The sequence below is a fragment of the Cynocephalus volans genome, chromosome X (genome assembly GCF_027409185.1).
Source record: "Cynocephalus volans isolate mCynVol1 chromosome X, mCynVol1.pri, whole genome shotgun sequence".
Lineage (NCBI taxonomy): Eukaryota > Metazoa > Chordata > Mammalia > Dermoptera > Cynocephalidae > Cynocephalus > Cynocephalus volans.
In genome coordinates this window covers 35765614-35786974 of record NC_084478.1, presented here as the reverse complement: position 1 = coordinate 35786974, position 21361 = coordinate 35765614, and the positions used below count along the sequence as shown (strand labels likewise).

The 21361-nt window shown below is 47.4% G+C and overlaps 2 pseudogenes; both read right to left on the bottom strand.

Moving 5' to 3' along the window:
* Positions 1-234: 234 nt before the first annotated feature.
* Positions 235-9232, bottom strand: LOC134367861 (melanoma-associated antigen B5-like; annotated as a pseudogene).
* A 2100-nt stretch (positions 9233-11332) lies between these two features.
* LOC134367860 (melanoma-associated antigen B5-like) lies at positions 11333-19719 on the bottom strand (annotated as a pseudogene).
* Between the last annotated feature and the right edge of the window lie 1642 nt (positions 19720-21361).

Below are 21361 nucleotides of genomic sequence, written 5' to 3'. Positions count from 1 at the left end.
ACAAAAAAGAAACACTAACGAGAATGAGGGAAACCGGGAATGACCGTGTTTTATTTTGTTTCTATTCGGTTATGGCCAGTGTTTTTTTGTGGGGTTCTTTCATATTCCCCCAAAAATCCCTACTGTAATGTCATACTTTTTTGTCAGGATGACAAAGAAAAAGAGAAACCTTAGACTTCAGTAGATGTGGGAGAAGCTCCTGGACGTGGTGGTGCCATATGCCGGGCCACATCGTTAGTGCCAGGCCCAGCTGCAATTTTGGCCCGGACTATCTCTTTCTCGAATCTCAAAGCTTCTTCATACTGTGTTGAGATGGCACTAGGAACAATATCATGGACCTTGGCCACAGACTCGAGAACTTTCACTTTTCCGTTTTCAGCTTGGGCTCTTGGACCCCACAGGAATTCATAGCGTGGAGGATCACCGTTGGGCACCTGCTGGTACTCCAGGAACTTCAGCCTCACCAAATCTTGGGTGATGTGTTTCCTGGGCTCTCCATAGATGAAGTGCTTCCTTCCAGCATATACTCTCATCCTATTCAGGAATTTCCAGAAGTCTTTCTCAGGGGCACAGTTGCCCTTCACAAAGATCCCACCCAGGAGATCCATCCGGAGACGTGTTTTGGGTAACCCTCTACCAGCATGAATTCTTGCATTGCTGGGGAGTTTTGGATTGCTGACAAGGTCATACGAGTGACTGGTTGAGTCGATTTCGTTCACATCCACTGCAAAAACAACCTCAATTTGCTCAGAAGCCGTCTTGAGGATCTCAGCAACTGCTCCTCGTGCTTCACATCAATAATCATCCGCAGCTCTGCGTTCATAAATGGGTTGTTTCATTTTGTACCTGTATAAGAGGAACTCCTCCAACAAACCCACCTTCACAGTCTGACAATCCGTACATACGCTCTCATCGAAGGTTGAGGCCTCTGAGCAACACGGATATTCTTCATCTTTGCTGTTATCCCCTTCGTTAGATCCTGCGTCAAAAACATCTGCACAGGTAGTGGTGGTGGATGGTGCTCCCCGAGGTTCCTGGGAAGTGCTACCTGACCCAGCAACAGCTGAGCTCTAGGGAATATCCCTGAGAACAGGAGAGGAAGAGGGGTGGGTCTCTTCTTCTTTCACTGCGGCCCTGGCCCGAGCTCCCCCATGACCCTGGAAATAACCTAGGGCCTGGTGGCATGTCTCACTGGTGTGGCGCTTACACTTCTGACCATGAGGCATGATGACTATGCTCAGGGCCAGCAAGCAGGCATGCGGGTAGCAGAACAGATGGTGAGGGCCCACTGAAGGAGGGACGATGACAGGGAGGGTGCAACTTCACAATGGGAATTCCACCGTGGCTACAACGAAGGCTACAAGGAAGCCTCCTGTGAGGGCACTCCGCCAGGATCTCTCTGGGGTCTTGTTCTCCTGATGAGTCTGTCCCTTGGGGAACCTGTGGAGGAAGTTAGAGTGACCAGTAGGCTTTAGCTTGTCAGCACTGCCCCAGGTATACTGAGGTGAGGGCAGGGGCTGTCAGTGTTTTGAGTTGAGGGTTTGTGTTCTATGAACTTCAAGACCATCATGACAACTAACAGCGATCATATAAACAATTCCCTCTGCTACTCTTTGGTTGGCGTCCCCAAAAGGATCTGGAACACACAGGAAGGAAGCGAAGGCAGTCCTCGTCTTGTTAATCCTGTCCAGCAGCCCCAGTGCTGGCTGCCCAGTGAGGAGTTTTCTGTCCTGGTCTTTTTCGTGTCCTGGGTCCTCACTCAGGGTCCTCACACTGGCACACAGGACATGGGACACACAATCCCTCCATTTGAATGGTGGCTGCACCTGCACACTAAGGATATCACCTCCCATAGACCTGATGTAAATAAGCAGTGAGAAGCTTCAGCTGAGAACTCTGCCCAGTGTCTTCAAGGGCTAAAACCAGGGTGGAGCAAGATTCTTTGGTATCCCTTCTGTGTAGTGGTAGATGGCCTCCTCACTACTTGTTTTTACCACTTGCATGGCCTAGAACAATTTTCTCCCCGTCCCTGAAGCTTGTCCCCTCATCCTGAGGACAAAATGTCCCTGAGACCTTCCCTACGGAGGTATAAGTGCCTTCTCATCTGAACATACCTGTCTTAGGACTCCCGAAGACGAGAATACGGATGAATTCTGTGGTGCCCCCACTCTTATGGGGTGAATGTTTCCTTTAGTCGTCACGGTACTCACGGTGGCCTCTGGAAAAACCTGAAAATCCTCCCACTACTGACCTTAGGCCATAATCCTTAGACACAGCCCCTCAACCACTTGTGACATCCTAGGGGAAAGTGAGTGTGTCTGATCATGTCAAAAATGCCCAGGTATCCCAGGGCTGCCAGCAAGGTCGGAGGTCTGTGTGGTCCTCTCAGTTCTGAGGGTGGAGGACATCCCAAGTTTTCACTGGGGAACCTCCCTTTTACTACTGGCAGGGCCTGGGGATCCTTCCCTTGCTGACCTGAGGACGCTCACCTCACAGCAAGGCCCTCACATCCCTGAGACCCTTCTCGCAGAAGTCAGCCTGACAGTCCTGCCCAAGGCCTCCCAGAGATTATGGCAGGGGCAGGCTCTGTGCCACCTCACTTTTCTGCGGGTTGTCGTCCAGTAAGTCATCATGCACATCTGTGCATTTGATTCCTGGCAGGACATGGGGCACCTCCCTCCTCTGTCCTAGGTCTCATAGCCTCAGATCAAGGTTCTGATTCCCTGAGGCCCTAGAAGGAGAAGTCAGGGAATGCTACATGAGGGAACCCATCTGCGCCGTTCCAGGGGTGACATCGAGAATCAGGCTCCTTGGGGCTCTCTCTGTTCAGGCTAGGGCTGTGCCCTCAGTCCTCGCTCAGGGTTTTCACCTCGACTCCTTGCAGGCCCCGGATTTCCTCTTTCGTTCAACGTCGGGTTACTCATGTACACCAAGGCTCTCATGTTCCTGATAAGCCTGTACAATAAGTGAGGAAATACTCAGCCTGACAGCCCTGCTTCAGCCTTCTAGGTCTGAGAGACGACACAGGCTGGTCTCTCTGTGACTGCATTTATTATGGGGTATTAGCCTCTTCAGTTCTCATTCATCAGAGTCTTCATCTTGGTCCGTGTACCTTCTATGAGAGGCTTCCGGGGAAAATGCCATATCACTTCAATCTCTTGATTGGTTTCCCTTCTGCAAACCTTGCAGAGGAAAGGCTGTGTCCCAGGAGTGATGTGAGATGGCGAGGCCAAAGCACAAGCAGAGAGCCCAGGACGGGTGTCGTGCTACCAGACACACACACACACACACACATACACACACACACACACACACACACACACACACACACACACACGCTGATTTATGCCTTTGCTTCACCAGCCAGACATAGCCACTTATTAACTTTTCTTCAAATATATCTACTTTCTTTAGGGAAGGACTAAGCCAAATGATTTTGTGAGCCTCCAATCTTTTGAGTTTCACCGAAGGTGATTTTGTAGATCATTAAATTGTCAACAAATAACTCCTTTCTCCTTTCCCACCTCACATTTACTTTGGTATTTTTATTGCTTACCCCTTGGGCTATGTATTCCAAAACAGTACTTCGGGTACACTATTTTATCACCTGTAATACATTTTGAGGTAATAAGCAAAAAATAAATTAGTGACAAAAGGTATGCCTGAGGCTGGGAGTGGGGACCAGTGGGGACTCTGGAGGAATTCAGAGCCGGGGTCTAGTACAGGGCCTATGTCACTTGCGAGCCTTGTGAATCTGAGAAGATTTCAAGTTCTTCATCTGCGAAATAAATCTGATAAATCCTATCAGGAAGGACATAGGCATATACGCAATGCGTATGAAACACCTGGCACAGTGTTGGGCAAAGGTTGGGTCTTTAATGAATTACCAAGTTTATTTTGATCCAAGATGATAACAACCTTCCCTCACAGAATGTCACTTCCAGAATACATTGGAGAGTATGCAACTCCAAATGACATAGAAATCACCGTTATCTCAAATGCTGCTGAGCATAAATAGTGTGTCCCCACTACAGTATCCCTTATGTATTTTGAGTGTGTGATTGTCTTCTCTAGCTGGAGGCCACTCAAGGTTCCTGTTTTGTGTCGAGGACCGACAACCTCCCTCGCAGGTGCCTTCCCTTCCAAGCCACCCCTTTTTCCATTCATGTCATCATCACTAAAAATCGACCCCTCCCGTAGAGTTTCACAATTACACCCCAAATAATCTAATTAAAATGCCCTTTTAATGGAGTGTTCTCTGGCTAGTCCTAGCCAACGACAAGCATGTCAGTTGTGTGACTTCTCGGCATCTTATCTCAAGGTGGTGTCACTCTTATTTCCCAGAATCTCCCTAGACATCACGTACCCAAAACACCCAGTTTGTGCACTGTATGCACCTGCACTGGCACATGCACATGGGAAGCCTTCCACTCCTACTGCAGATGGGGATTCCTTTCTGGTGTGCGTAGAATTGCAAAGTAACTATTAGGCACAGTTTCCCATACCTGGCATAGTCTCTGAACGCTGAGATGAAGCATCTGGGGGGCCTGGCCCCTTTCCATTCAAACCACCATAATTTTTATTCATTTCATCACCACCTGAAATCAAGCCCTCCTTGAGAATTTTACGAGTTACACTCAAGATAATCTAATTATACCAATGTCCTTTTAAGCAGTGGGCTCTGACTCTCCCACCCCCGGACAAAGAATACTGGCACAATGGTTCTTGACATCTCATTTCAAGGGAGTATCACCCTTATTTCTCAGAAACAGTCTGGAGATATAGTGCAGAAAACACCTTGCTTGTGCACTCTGGTCACCTACATTGGGTCAAGAGTTCAGGACACTTACCATCCCTGGCCCAGGTGGAGATTCCCTCTGGTTTACCCACAGTTCCAAAGTCATTGTTAGGAACAGTTTTCCTTCCCAACTTTTAGTCTCTAAACTCTGAGGGTCTGTCCCCCTGCTCACAGTTCTCACAGCCTTACCTAGCCCACCATCCCGCTTAACTTGAAATGTCTTTCTTTAAAGAAATTGCAGTGTCCCAGAGCTTCAGACTGCCTTGCTTCAAGGTATTTCAACTTGATTGCTCTCATCTGGGACCTCCCCTCTTCCTCACCCCTTCATCATAGTTGTAATTTAGTTAGATCCTCGATTCTCACCGTCGTCTTTTACAATGGCAGCCTGACTCTCAAACTCTGTGGGCAGTGGCTAAGTCTTTTTCTTACCATCCTCAGTACTAGCATGAGGCCTTCCAAAGAAGAGATGCTAAATTAATGGTTGGGGAATAAGAGACACAGGAGCAAGATGTCTGATTTATTATGATTTAATTTATCCCACAGTCTTGAATAAGTTAGGAAAATACAGGTATATGTCTCTTAGTTTAACAAAAATCTAAAATAACAACACAACCAAACCAACACTTACTTATCATTTTCTCTTTTTTTTTTTTTTTTGACTGTAGGGATTTGCCGGCAGGATTTGTTTCCAGATCCATGAAAATCCCTGTTCCTTTGTCACGTTACCATGTTCTAGGTTATAAAAAATGATCAAACTTCTCTACAAATTGTATAATGTCAAAACTCTAACTTATAAACCCCATAAACAACAATAAACGCGTGGTCCGTAGGATTTATAGTCTTAGGTTCTGAAATGAAGTGCATACGTAAAGAAACAATTAGAAGGCGATAAAGCAATACGTCGGACAATTTTCTTTGAAACTTGATATCTATGCATGTTTTCATGTAAAGGACACGTGGGGGAATGTGTAAATAGTTTATTTTGAATTATTCAAACACCTCATGTTATCTTACACTTTTCCAAGCTTTTAGAAATATATTATTGTCTTCCTGTGAGTATTTCACTTTTTTTCCCTTTTATTTGAGCTCTGATTTCTGTGGGGTGACCTTCGTCCTTTGACCTTAAGTGTTCATAAGCTGTAGCTTAAATGACAGTGTAACTTAACTGCCACTCATTCATCATACCTACCCTGCAAATGTTTTCCTTTAGAGTCTTTTTTGAACAGGACCTGGGTTTGCTGGCATGGAGGGACCATTTCATGTTAACCTCAAAACAAACAGATAAACGGGGAGTACTTTGTGTTCCTTCCCACCCCTTCCTTTTACCCCCAATCGCCAACTATTCAAGTGTTGTTATTCTTTTTTCTGTTTATTTATTTATTTTTCCTCCAAATGCAGGTAAGGAGAGTCTTGCTAAACGCCCTTTTCTGGCTTCTAGAATTGCTGGCTTCTTTGTGATGAGGTGTGAGGCTTGCCTTGCCTCTTTTTTCTTGCTAGCTACAAGCTCATTCTGAGGAATTTTGAAGACATCTTAAGCTCCAGATACTCTCCACTCTGTCTTTCTTTCTATTTATTTGCTTGTTTGTTTGTTTCTTTCTCTCTTTATTCTGTCCTTCTTTTTAGAAATCATCACCTGCCTCCTCGATTCTGAAGCCCAAGTCTCCAGCAAATATCTATGATGTGCTTGGCTGGCCACCTGCCATGCTTGGCGTTGCCATAAACTTTAGGCCAACCTTGCCTGGGAGATGCCCATAGAGGAGAAATATGCTTTGACAGTTCATGCGGCAGCCCTTGACTGCTGAGGAGCCGTGGGCTGAGTTTTCTAGTTGTTTAATATATAGCACTGGATAGATACAGAAGTGGGGGGCACACAGGCCCTGCCGTAACTTCCATAGTGGTGACAGTTTTCTTTGGTAAATCCATTATTTGCAAATGGTGTTAAAACATGTCTATTTCTTCTCCGTGGCCACCTCTCCAAGACTATCCATTTGTATCCCTGTTTTTTTCTCCTTTATCTCCATTTACTATCTCTTCCCTCTCTTGTGGTGGAGTCAGGAGTGGATCACAGTCCTCTCTTTTTCTCTTTCTCCCGATTAACATCTGTTCCCTGGTGACGAGCTGTGGTTCATCACTGGGGACAGTGAATACACACCGTTCCCCCCCCCCCCCCCGCCCCGGCCCAGTCTTGTTGGCTAAAATTTGGCTCCTTATAGGCAGTGGTTGGATCCTGTCACCTCTTCTACCCTTTGCGTTCGGAAACCTCTTGCATATGTGTATGGAGATTTGGCCCTACTTGATAACAGTTTGTATTCTCTGTATTCCCTAAGTTAGTGGGGAATCAGTTTCCTGTGTTCATTTGGGGATTTAATTACTCTGTGAACTACGTTGGTTGACGTTTTAAAAAAAGATCAAGTTTGTGTTTTATAATCATTTCGATGTAATGGCTTTCCAGGTAAGTAGGACCATTTTAAAAGACACTCCTAGTGTTTTGACCCTGGCTTCTTTTCTTGGCTGCTGTCAAGTAGGAAGGGCCCCTCGGTACCAACTCAGGCAGTAAGAAATAACCTGCTCTGTTCAGTGAGATTATTGATACTCACCATGTCAAAATCTCAGTTCTTCATTTTAACCCAAATATATTTAATAGGAAAATGAGTTTGACTTGAAGATACTTTGCCTAATCTCTCATATCTTGGTTGGAAATAAAAATTTTCTTACTTTGTTGGAGATTACAGCATACCAAATGCACCCACTTGAAACTGACTAGAGCAAACCTTGGAGATGCTCTTCAAGGATTTTTATTTATTTATTTAATTTTATGACCTCATCTCCAGGACCACAGAGCAGATCATCACAGTGGATTGGTGACTTAGTCCATTTTCTGCTGCTGTAACAGAACACCTGAATCTGTGTAACATATAAAGAGCAGTGATTTATTTCTTTCACTTCTGAAGGTGGGGATGTCCAAGATTGAGGAGTTGGCATCTGGCGAGGGCCTTTGTGCTGCGCCATCCCATGGTGGAAGATGGAAGGGCAAGAGAGGGCGCGAGAACAGGACACTGAGAGAGAGAGAGAGAGAGAGAGAGAGAGAGAGCAAGACGACGGCCAACTGTGTTTTTTAAAATAAGGAACCCACTCCCGCAATGACAAACCCACTTATACCCACTTGCGTGATAATGGCATTAACCCATTCATGAGGGTGGAGCCCTCAGGTCCTAATCACCTCCCATTAGACACACCTCCAAACGCTGTTGCATTGGGGATTAAGTTGCCAACACATGCCTTTTGGAGGACACATTCAAGCCATAGTAATCATGAATGACCATCTTAATACATGTTTTCCGTGACCTCTGAGTTCTTCTTATGATCAATGAAATGACGTTAAAAGTGACTGATGCTAGGCATCCTTTGAAGATATTTGGGCAAGTGGGTTGTTTCTCCTCTTTCTAAACTGGGTGGTTTGTTTGAGGCTAAGCAAGAGGTTGGACACTAGTTTCTCAAGGCTGCCTGAAACCCTCTTTGCAAATTTGTCTCCTTTTAAGCTAACTTAATATGCTTTGATCATTTGTGGGGAAAAAAGTCATCTGCTCATCATCCAGTCCTCCTTCCTGAGGTCTTTGGCTCTCCATAAACTAAAATCTTACACCGAATGCAAATTCCCGTGTAGGTACAAACTCTCTCTCTCCTTTGTGCACCTCAGCATTTTGACAACTGGTCTTTTGGTAAATCTGTATCATTTTTCCCTCCGGTAGATACCTTTATTCGTGGTGGCTTGCCTAGTGAAACAGAGGCCTTTGGCTTGTGAGATTTCACAGTGAATCCCCAAAAATTAGTGTTGTGGAGAATTGCTCAATACCAGCAGAGAAATTCTGGTGAAAGACACACTTCATGGTGATGGAGACATTGGGAGGTTTGAGTGAAGCTGACCTGAGAGTTTCAGGTTGTGTAGGATTCAGGGAAAGGATAATCAGATAGGGATGTGTTTCAGAGGAACAAACCAAGATATATGCTTTCAGATAAATGTTTTTACCTCTGTGCATCTGGGTAAGTGAGGCAAACTTTAGAGTATCGCTAAGGAGCGAGAATAGAAATACGCATAAGGCTGAGATCCTAAGCCTTAGAGGCTGAGCAATGGATTTGGAAAAATTCCTAGTGTGATTTTTCGAAAAGAGACTTCAGTTACTCTCACCTGGTGCTAATAACTGCCTTGCTGATTCACACTCTTAAATTTTTCATCATGATGGCCCCAGATTGCTCTTAGGAGCTAAGCATATTTACAAAGCTAACAATCCACAGGTGTACGGTTGGATCGCCAGCAAACCAAAGGGCTTCTTGAAAGTGACTGGGCCTGAATGGAAGACAGCATCCCACCCAGGGAGAGAGCTTTCAAACCAGCCTCTCCCTCACCAGTCTCTGCAGGTCCCCGTCGGTCCCCATGGTCCCACGTCTACTGCCCTGTCCCTTAATACAGAAAGTTAGATTACTGTTTCCTTTTCGTAAACTGGCATTTCAGGGTGAAATTTGAGGAGAGTTTGGGAGGCAGGAGAAAGGATCTATCTACTAGGAAATTATCCCCCTCCTCCCCACCCCATTTAGATATGTAGGCTGGGCCAGATCTCTATACCTCATGGAGAGACATTCTGTAACCTCTCAATGTGCCTTTCTTCCTCCGTCATGTGCTAAAACATGAAAACCAAAGTCCCGTGCCATTGTTATTTTATGGGGTAAGATGGACAGTATTGAGGTGGAGGAAGCACTTAAAGTAAGCAGGACCCATTCCGCATCTGGAAGGGGATCTGTCTTGGGCCTGATCTCTTTAGGGAGTAGTGAACCCTTGGTCTGTGCCGAGAAGGTGCTCAAAGTGACTCTGATGGAATTGTGGGCAGGCTGAGGCCCTGGGAGCTCAGAGCCACATAGAAAGGCAGTAGGCATGTATGTGCTGGGTCATATCTGTCTGTGTCTCCATTTCCCCCGACCACAGAAGAGCAGTTGGAAATCTGATTTCTTTTGTCTGGGTTAGTTCCTGTAGTGAGAGAGGCAGAAAGCTGGGCTCTCTGCTCTGGAAAATCACCCTGAGGTTTCTGGCAAGTTAACCCTTGAAATTGACACGTCTCAGCCTCTCCCCCTTTGCCCTTCAAGAATCTCCATAATGCGGTTACCCTCTCACCTGGTGCCGTAACACCCTCCATGGCTCAGACTGGAACTTGCTTCACAATACCTGGTGGCATCACACCTGCTAATAATTACGCAACGGTCTAAGGAAGAATTTGAGCATTTAAATTATCTCATTCCACACAGCCTTATAGATTCTGTAAATAAGAGATTACAAGGGTTATATATTGTGTTGTGAAAGATATTTTGTGTTGTTTTCGAAATCATACCAATATCCTAGAAGTTACGTACTCCCCAGATGATTACCGTACTCAAAATGCTTTGTAAGATGGGAGAAAGGGAGTGGAAAAAAAATATATATATATAGTGTATGTTTTCCTAACCTTTCTTCTGGGGCTCTCCTTTGGCTATTGCAGTTATGATAGAAGAGGAACTCGAGTTCTGTGTTAAGATAGTGGGATAGGTAAGTCTCCTGCCTGCTGATGAGCTTACAATTGCGGAGTTCAAAAGCTCTAAGAGTTTTGAACAGAAGGCAGATGAGAGGCACTTTATCCAGTCCCCCAAAGAATCTCTAATCGCGTAACTGATAATTCATCTAGAAAAACCTGTATTTTTCATCTTTGAAAACATGGGGCTTCCTGGACCTCACAGAATATTATTTGTCTACAGTGCTCTTCTATTTTATACTCTGATGAGGTTTCTTATGCACAAAAGAGCAGTTGGAAATCTGGTCGCCTGCAATAAAACAAGAAGACCTTTGTGTGTACAAAGATGTTGCATTAATAAAATGGTATGAAAATAGCAAATCAGGCTTAGATGCAACTTGCAAAATAGGTTTGTAATTAAGTAAGTCAATAAGTAAAGGAAACAATATTTGAAAAATAACGACCCAAAAAAGTTAATCATGTAGAACCGGAACATGAAGATGTACACTGCAGTCTTTCCAGTCCGGCCTGGGTCCTCTATTACTTAGAACATTAACTGCTTTCTTCAACTAAGGGTGGAGAATCTCCCTCAGCCTTCTCGTGCCATTGGAGAAACTGTTGGGCCCTTAAAGTTGCACTGGCCGTCGCATTAATGCAAAACCTGGCTGCACGTAGGTTTTTTCAAAGCCACTTTCCAAAGGGACGAGAAGACACTGGGGACGATATCATGGACTCTGGCCAAAAAGCACTGACCTTTCACCTTGCTGGTTTCAGCCTGGTCTCCTGAACCCCATAGGAATTCATAGCGTGGAGGTTCACACTTGTGCACCTGCCACTGCTCCAGGTACTTTTCCTACAGGAAATCTTTGGTGATGAGCTTCCTGGGCTCTTCATATATAAAGTCGCGCTCCCAGTATATACCCAAATCTTATTCAGAAATTCTCAGATCTCGTCTCTCTAATGCAGCTGCCCTTCATGAGGATCATACCCAGGAGCATCATTAGAGACGGGTCTTAGGCAACACCTTATGAACACTCAGACTCCCATTGTTGGGGAGGTCCAGTTCACTGACAAGAGCATCGAAGTGACCGCTGGGGTCAACTTCCTTCCGCTCAAGGCCAAAGGCAATCTCTGTGCACTCGGAGGTTCTCCTGAAGATTTCAGGGAAATTTCCCTTGCACTTTCTGTTGACAATGCTGCTGTTGTAATGGGCTCTTTCATTTTATACTTCTCCAGCAGGAATTGTACCAACCATTTGTGACCCTGATTAGGAGGTCTCTGCATGAGCTCTGGGTGGAGGGTGCTGCCAGGGAGGTGCTTGGTCTTTCCTCATCTTGGCTCTTGGCAGCTTCATCAGATCTTATGCATGAAATACTTGCAGAAGCAGTGGTGACGGACAGGCTCTTTGAGACTCCTGGGACACGTGAGCAGCAGGGGAGCCCTGAGGAGTACCAGGCAGAACAGGAGAGAACGAGAAGGGAGACTCTTCTTTCTCTCCTTCAGTGGGCCTTGAGACCCCAGTGGCATTTCCCATGGGCACGGAGCATACTCTTCCGACCCTGAGGCAGGACCGTGGTGAGAGACAGCAGACCGGAGAGTGGGCAGGACGGCTGGTAATGCGGGCACCTGGAGAAGGGAGAAGGAGATGGTGTGAGCACTTTCAGCAGGGAGATCCCACCTTGGCTTTAATCAAGGCCCCCTCTGCAGATTTCTGGGAGGGCACTGCTCTAGGAAGCCAGAGGGTTCCCTTGGTCAACCTGTCCCCTGATAACCCCGTGGAGGAACTTAGAGTGAGTCTCAGGCTGCAGGCTGCCAGCTCAGCTTGGGGTTTATGGGCTGAGAACAGGGGCTGGTCATGGAGCTCCCTGCGTTTTGGGGTGGGGAGTCCTCTCAGTTCACATTCAGAATCGTCAGGCCAACTGTTGACAGGGCCAGGGACCTTTTTCCTACGCTGCAATAAAGATGACAATTCAAAGCTCCCTGGAACCCACGAAAAATAAGTGAAGGTGTTTCTCAGCCCACCATCTCTGCCAGGGCTTACCCAGGGCTGTTAACTCTTGGGACCCTGTGTGTTCTGGGATCGCTGGATTCTCATTCTTATTCAGAGTTCTTATCTTGGCTCCCCGTGGGTCTGGGACCCACCCTTCCACTCCATGGTGGCTTCACCTTAAGACTAAGGATCTTTCCCTTAGACCCAATATAAAGAAGCAATGTCAGAGCCTCTGGCTGACAGCCCTGCCCTGGCTCTTTAAGTGCCGAAGGCAGGACTGGGGCTGGATTTCTTGGTGTCCCCTCTACTGGGAGGGAAAGTTTTGGTCCCCTAAGCATTCACTCAGGTTTCTCCTTCTGGCTACTGAGAAGGCCTGTAGCTCCTCTCTTCTTTGACCTGAGGACATCCCCTCATGGTAAGGTACAGAACTCTCTGAGACCCAACAGAGGGAAGCGAGGGCAGCTTTATTTGGCCACACCTGCCTGTAGCCCCTCAAGACAGAGAGCTGTGGCAGGCAAGGTCTGGCCTTGTGAAGGTGAGCTTCCTAGTGTGACTCGTAGGAGGGACTAAAATTCCTCCTTCTCTTGGCCTGTTACTGTCCGCCTCAGAACAAGGCCCTCATTTCTCTGTCATCCTGAGGAGGAATTGAGGGCTGCCTCTGCTCCACGTGTCATCTATGCCTGTATCTCCAAGGACTAACGGTAGGGGAGACATTACGTGCCTCCCCCATTGTTAGGAGTTTTTTGTTCCACTCCTTCCTCAGGGCCCTCACCCAGACCGGTGGCACAATCTGGAAATTTTCCCAATGCTGACTCAGCCAGCCTCAGACCAAGATCCTCACCCCCCACAGTCCTCAGAGATGGAAGTCAGAGGGCATCACATCCATCCACAACTGTCTGGGTATTCTGAGAGCTAACAGCAGGGGAAAAACTCTATGTGACTCCACTGTTCTGGGGTTGGTGACCCTTTTAATTCTCCCTGAGTCAGGGTCTGGTCCTCTACCCTACAGTGACCTGAGTCCTCCAGAACTGAAAGTGAGTGGGTGACACATGTGGTTACCCCTTCCTGGGCCTTCCCAGGTCAGAAAGGGGCAGGACTTTGTGGATTCCTGTCTTTTCGGGGTTGGGTGCTCTCCTCAGTCCTCACTCAGGGTCCTTGCACTGAAAACTCATATGACCTAGAGTCCTATCCCCTTATGCTATGGCCTTTATTTCCTCGAGACTATCCGGAGGGTGTAAGAGTTGACTCATCTGGGTAGAGCTGCCTGTGCTCACCCATTGCTGACAGTAGAAGGATTCTGTGATGTTCCTGCTTATACGGTTTGAGTGGTTCCTTCAGTCCTCAGGCTCCTCAGCTTGGCCCTTGGCATGACCTGGAATTCCTCCCTGTGCAAGCCTGAGGCTGGCCCCTTAGACCAAGTGCCTCACATCCTTGAGATGGCCAAAAGGGAAGTGAACGGGGCTCATCAGTCCAGCATTTCCAGGTCTGCCAAGGACAGATATCAGTGCCAGGGCTCTGTGTGGCCACATTTGTTCTGCGAAGGGTAACATCATCCTCACTTAGGGTCATCAACTTCAGTCCTGTTTTTTTTTTTTTTTTTTTCTTTTTTTTCGTTTCAAAAATGACCAGGAAGGGGATCCCAACCCAAGCCCCAGCGTCATTAGCACCATGCTCTCCCTAGTGAGCCAACCGGCCACCCCTACACAAGGATCCGAACCGGCGGCCTTGGTGCCATCAGCACCACACTCTCCCAAGTGAGCCACGGGCCGGCCCTCAATTTCAGTCCTCTAAAGGACTAGTTTTCCACCCTCGGCTGAATGGAGCTGCTCCCATTAGACTAAGGGCTTCACAACCCTGAGACCACTCTCAGATGAGATGAGGGGGCACCTCAGCCTGCTAGCTTTGCCCTGCGCCTCTTAGGGCTGACAGCAGAGGCAGAACATGGTGCATTCCCTCTGTTCTCGGGTGAGTGGCCCCCACTCTCCTCAAACATGGTCTCACTTTGACTCCGGAACAGACAGACCTGGAACTCCACTCTCCACTGACCTGAGGCCACGCTCCTCACACCAAGGCCATCACCTTTCCGGAATCTCCAAAGTAGAAGTCAACAGGAACCACAATTGCCCTTGGCTATTGGGGTCTTCTGAGGAATGACAGCAGGGTCAGAATTGTATAAGACTGCACACTTTTGGAATTGGTGGTTCCCTCAGTCCTCATTCAGCTTTCTGTCCTTGACTCGGTGTGGGACGTGGGACGCCTCTCTACTGACCTGAGCCTGCCGGCCTCAGACCGGGGCTTCCACCTTCCTAAGAAACCAGAGGGGGAATGTCAGGGTGCGACGCTTTGGATAATTCTGCCTGGGAACTCTCTGTGGCCCCCTCTGTTATGGGGAATCCACCCATCAGCACTCAGTGTCCTTAACTTAAATCTAGGTAGGTCCTGTTAGGATCTCGTACCTGGGCACAAGTGAGGCTACTACCACCACTTCAAGGCCTTTACCTCCCTCAAACACCATTAGGGGGCACCAGACGAAATGAGAGGCCAACCAAGGCAGAAAGCAATACATAGTTCAGGAGGCCCCTACTGCTCCGGGGTGAGCGGTTCCTCATTTCTCCTTTAGGGTCCCTATCTTGATATTTATTACAGGCTGAGATTTCTCTCTTACTGACCTGAGGGTGCCACACTTACCAAAGGCTCTTATGTCCCTGCGAACCTTGAAGAGTAAATGAGATTCACAGCTTATAGCCCTGCCTTGGGCCCTCTAGGTCTGACAGTAGGCAAGGAGCTGGTTTTTTAGTGACCCCTATATTCTAGGCCACTGATCTCCAGAGCCTTTAGTTATGGTGTTCCTCATCTTGCCTCCTTTCTCTGATTAAAAGCTTCTGGGAAATGTCGCACACCATTGAGCAGGTTCACTCCTGCGAACCTTGCAGAGAATGGCTCTCTGTCCTAGGCTCCATTTGAGATGGGGAAGCTACAGCAGAAGGCAAGAGGCCCGTGACAGGTGGTGGGCTGTCAGAGAAAAAACATTGTGATCTATTCCTTTGCTTCAAAAGCCAGACATAGCCAGTCACATAGCTTTGCTTAGAAGAGATTTGATTTCTACAGGGAGAGGGCAGACCAGGATGATTTGGTGAGCTCCTGATCTTTTTAGGTTATCTGACATTGCATAGGTAGATGATCATTTTGTCACTAGATATGATGTTTTCTTTTCTTTATATATACCATCTGTTTATTCAACATTATTATTACTCTAGCTGTGTAATACAAAATTGATTTGTGGACAGGGTCCTTTTTATCCTCTTAGATACACTTTGCAGTGGTGAGCAGAAAAATGAATTACAAGATCCAAGATCTAGCTCAAACTGGGATGACTGGAACGATGTGGGCTCTAGACGAATCCAGACCAGGGATCTAGTGCTGGCTTTGTCAATTACAAGCTCATGAGCTTGGGAAACTCACAAGTTGCTCATCTGTAATGTGAGTCTGCTAAGTCATGCCTATCTTGGAGACGTGTTGGAGTGTATGCACTGTAGATAAAGCAAAAGGCATACGGATTAGGAAATATTGGGTATTCAATGAATGGCAGTTATCGTATGATTATTTTAGTTTTTATATAGCAGTATTATTTTCTATTTTCATAATGATATAATGAGAAACAAAATTGTCAAAAGTCTTGCAAACTTTTGAGACAATTTAAACCTACAGGTGTCCCTTGAATTTAGCAGTCTTGTTTTAAAAATGTTTTAGTGAACTCATTCTGGTTCTTATTGATCACTGGATTTAATATTGACCGTTTTAAACCCAGACAATACTACCTTCCAATCAGACTTGTTTTGTTTGTTGGTTGGTTGGTTGGTTTTTATCCACTAGAGAGCAGACAATATGCAGTGCACTAGAACAGAACATTCTCAAACAATCTAAATAAATCAGGTATCTTTTATTTATACTAAAAGAAATACTAAAAGGTATAAGGCCAACGAAGATTTAAGCAGCTTTTACATTTCCGTTTTTTACTCTTTTGTTCTCCTCATATTGTGATCTCAATTATTTTACTGTGAGTTTCTTTCACATTTCCACGAAAACAGTTTGCAAACTGTGTTCACGTGCACTGAATCCAGAGCACAGGACACTTTCTTTCCTGCCCAGACAGAGATTTGTCTCTGGCTTACATATAACCACAAAGTAACTTGTAGGAGCAGCTTTCCATAGTGGAAAGAACATTTGTGTCCCCCTCAAATTCATATGCTGAATCCCTAACACTCAATGGAGTGGTATTTAGAGGCGGGGCCTTTGGGTGGCAATTCTGTTTGGTTGAATTTTAAGGTTGGAGCGAGAGTGTTGGGATTAGGGTCCCTATAAGAAGAATAGGAGACAATAGATCTCTCTCTGTCTCTCTCTCTCTCTGTCTCTCTCTCTTTTCTTACTGTCCCTCTCTCTGTCTCTCAGTCTCTCTCCCTCTCTTGCTCCGCCCCATTCTCTATCTCCCCCCTCCTCTCCCCTCTCTCCCTCTCTGTCTCTCCCCCGCTCTGTCCCCCCTCCCTAATGTCCTCTTTTTTTCTCTTCTCCCTCTCCCTCTCTCCTCAATGTGATGATACAGTGAGAAGGCAACTGTCTGCAAGTTAGGATGGGCACCGTCATCAGGAACCGAACCTGCTGGCACCTTGATCTTGGATATCTCAGCCTTCAGAACTGTGAAAAATCGACTTCTATTGTTTAAGACACCCAGTCTACGGTGTTCTGTTAGCACAGCCCCAACACGCTAACTTACACAGTTTTGTCTCTCAACTCTGAAGCACACCATCTGAGGGTATGGCCGCTGCTCACCACTTCCACGAACTCATCCTGCTCACCTCACAGTTTAAATAAAAATTACATCCCACCGAAGACTTGAATTTTTCCAATGCCCCAAAGTGCCTTGTTCAGGAAATTTCCACTAGATTGCATCATAAGGAACTCCCTCAACCTCACTCATTCTTGTTACTTTACTGATAGGCCAGAGGAGAGTGCAACATCTTGTATGATGGCAGCTTAGAGGCTCAAAAGTTCTATGAGCGGGGGCTGTGTCTTCTTTATTGCAGCATCCCTAGTTCTAGCACAGAACCTTCCAAAAAGCAGATGCTCAATTACTGTTTTTGAATAAAAGAGGCAGTAAACATGAAGTCTAATTTATTCAGATTTAATTTTCCTACTACCTTGAATAAGCTAAGATAAACAAAGTATGAATCATTTAATTTTACAAAACACTAACAGAAATTTGGGAAAGCGAGGATTAACTATGTTTTAATTTTATTTCTCCATTGTATTACCCACTATTACATTTAGTTCTCCACTGTAGTTTACTGTAGGGTTCTTTCAAGTGTCTAAGAAAATTCCTATTCTTATATCATATTTTCTTATCTGGGTGATAAAAATACAAACAATCAAACAAACAAACAAACCAACAACAACACAGACTTCAATAAGGGTGAGAACATTTGCTGGACTAATGGTCCAGGAGACCGTACTCGCATTGGCAGATGCCATGCCTGGCTGGGTCTACGGCTGGGGCTGTTTCTTCCTCATCTTCCATAGGCTCTGCATAATGACATAAGTAGTCCAAGGTGATGATTTCCTTGATCTTTCCCAAATGCTCCAGGACTTTCGTCTCGCTGGTTTCAACATGTGCTCTTGGACCCCACAGGAATTGATAGCACGGAGGATCACTGTTGGGGACCTGCCGGTACTCTAGGTAATTCAGCCTCACCAAATCTTGAGTGATGAGCTTCCGGGGCTCTCCGTAGATGAGGTGCTTCCTTCCAGCATATACTTTCATCTTATTCAGGCATTTCCAGATGTGTTCCTCAGTGGCACAGTTGCCATTCGTTAAGATCACACCCAGGACAATCATTAGGAGACCGGTCTTGGGAAACCCTCTGCCAGGACGCACCCTCCCGTTGTTGGGAAGTTTCAGTTTGCTGACTAGGTTATACGAGTGACTGGGTAAGTCGACTTCCACCACCTCAACTGCAAAGGCAGCGTCGACGTGTTGGGAGGCCCTCTTGAGGATCTCAGCAAACTGGTGTTTGTACTTACAGTTGATAACCTTCAGCATGTCTGCCTTCATAATGGGCTGTTTCATTCTATACTTGTAGAGCAGGAACTGCGTCAACAAAACAGCCTTCCTCATTAGAGGGTCTTCGCATGAGTTGTTAGTAGACAGTGGGTCCTCAGAGGTGCTTTTCCGTTCGTCACCTTGGCCATTGCAGCCTTCTTCACATCTAGTGCAAGAAATGCCTTCAGAAGTAGTGGTGGTGGATGGTGCTCTCTGAGGCCCCTCGGAACTGCTACATGACCCAGCAGCAGGCAGGCTCTGGCTATTATCTCCACAAAGAGAAGAGGAGGGACGGGACTCCTCTGCTGCCGCTGCTGTTGCCTGAGCACCTTTCTCACTGGCGTGGAGCTTACTTTTCCGTCTCCGAGGCATGATGACTCTGGTGAGGGACAGTGGGAAGGAGTGCTGGCAGGACGGCTGGTGATGCAGGCACCTGGACAAGAGAGAATTACATCATGTGAGCATCTTCGGCGACAGAGACCACCTTGGCTTTAACAAAGGCACCCTCCGCAGGTTTCTCTGAAGGCACTTCTCTAGAAACCTACCCAGCTCCTGTTCTTCTGGTCAGCCTGTCTCCTGACAACCCTATGGAGGAACTTAGAGTGTGTTCTAGACTGCAGGGTGCCAGCACTGCCTGGGGTGTACTGAGGAGATGGCAGCAGCCGGTAGTGGGGGGCCTTCTGTTCTGGGGGGTGAGGGTCCCCTCAGTTCATCATCTGAATGATCCCGTAAATTGTTGCCAATCCTGGGCCCCCTCTATTCTGCTGCCCTCAAGTGGACACCTCAAATCAAAGCCACGACTCACTGAGACCACAGAGGTGGAAGGGAAGGAGCTTTTCGCCCCGTCATTCCTCTTAGGGGGCACCCAGCTCAAAGCCAGGCGGACTCCTCTCTGTCATGGGCTGTTTGGGGCTTCAGTTCTCATTCAGGGAATTCACCTAAGCTCCAGATAGTGCCTGTTATACATTTCTCTGCTGACCAGCGGCTGTGCCCTCACACCAAAGATATCATCTCCTTTAGATTGAATATAAAGAAGTGAGGGGAAGCCTCAGTCCGACAGCCCTGCTGTGGGCCTGCAAATGATGAATGCAGGGGTGGGGCTCAGATCGTTTGTATTCCGTTCACTGGCGGGTGGTCCCATCACCCTTTCCTTTGAGCCTCGGCATGGCTTGGAACATCTCCTGAGGCCCCCTAGTAGGATACGAGGGCCGACTCACCTCCACATGGTATCCCAAGGCTGAGAATAGGGGATGGATTTGGTGGTACCCTCCTCGTCGATGTTCCCTTCAGACGTCAGGGTCATGCCCTTAACTCAAACCCTCCTACCGTGGACGTTAGGCCGTCCCCTTTAGACAAAATCCCTTACCACCACCAGCAGCAGCACCCCTCTCCCCCCTTCCCCTGTGATACCATATAGGCTTTCCTTCGCTCACTTGAGGACCCTCCTCTCAGACCTAGGACCTCACGTTCCTGAGACTCTCCTTGCAGAAGTTAGCCTGACAGCCCTGCCCAGGGCCTCCCAGGGTCGACAGCAGGGGCGGGCTCTGTGCCACCTGACTCTTCTGGGAAGGATAGTCCCCTCAGAACTCACTCCGGGTTCCACTCTTGATTCCCTGCAGGGCATGCTACTCCTTCCTCTGTTGACATCAGGCCCCTTCACTCAGGCCCAAACCCTCAGCTTTCTAATATCATCACATGGGAAAGGACGGCTCACGTAGGCTCGGCCTCTATGATTGGGACCTCCGGGAGTTGCAAACAGGAGCTGGGTGTGACTCTCGCCTAAGTTTTCCCCCTAGACTGTCAGGGTACGATTCTCCTCCGCTGAACAGGGGCCTCCCACTTTTACCACAGCCCTCCCCTTCCCGAGACTCGAGAGGGAGGATTGAGCGCCCATCTTGGCCGGCCCACTCCCTTCAGAGCTCCTGAGACTGAGAACGGGGGCGCGGTGGCTTTGTGGGAGAGCGGGCTGGGCAGTCTTCTGAGGGGTGGTTCTCTCGTTCTCACTCAAGCTCCTCACCTGGACTCCAGTCAGAGTCGGGGACTCCTCACCCACATGCGATGAGGCCTCTGCCTTAGGCAACGTCCCGCACCCTCCTGAGACGCCCTCAGAGGAAGTCAGTGCAACAAGTGCAAGGGCCTCTCAAGGACGATTGCAGGGGCGGCATCTCTGGCGCCCCCGCTGTTCTGGAGTGGGGCTCGCTCAGTCTCCTAGAGGATTCGCGACTCCACTCCTCTTAGAGCCTTAGGCTCTTCCTTCTGCCACCTCCTGGACTTGCAAGCCTTTCGCATCCCTGAGACCCTCCTTGCAGAGGTCAGCCTGACAACGCTGCCTCAGCCCTCTAGTTCTCAGAGCGGGTGAAGGGGAGTCTCCGTATGGCCCCCTGTATGATCGGGTGTTGTTCTCCTTGGTTGGCATTCAGCCAGGTCCTTATCCTGGCTCCTGTCTCTTTAACGAAAGCCTAACCGGGAAATGCCACATCCCTGCAAACTCTTGAGCAGGGTCCCAACTTCAAATCTTGCAGAGAATAGGTCTGTGTCCCCGGAGTGATGTGAGATGGGGAAGCTGAAGTACATGGCAGAAAGCCAGGGGTAGGAGGTGGCTGTCACTGACTGCCCTGTTCCTTCTCTCCATCACTCAGAGGGTTCTAAACGATTTATTTACCACAGCCTCTGGACTGCGCTGGATAATTTTGTGAGATCCCAACCCTTTGAGGTTAACTGACATTGCATAGGTCGACCTTCATATTGGTACCAAATATCCTGTCCTCCTTTACATTATTCAAGCCTCTCATCTCTTTTGCTCTTCTTACCGCTGTGGCCATGTATTCCAGGGCGGTCCTTTGGGCACAAAATCCTATTTTTCTTTAATTGCCTGACATATATTTTGGGGTAGTGAGGAGAAAAGTGGATAAGATATACAAGGTCGTCTTCAAAATGAGATTAAT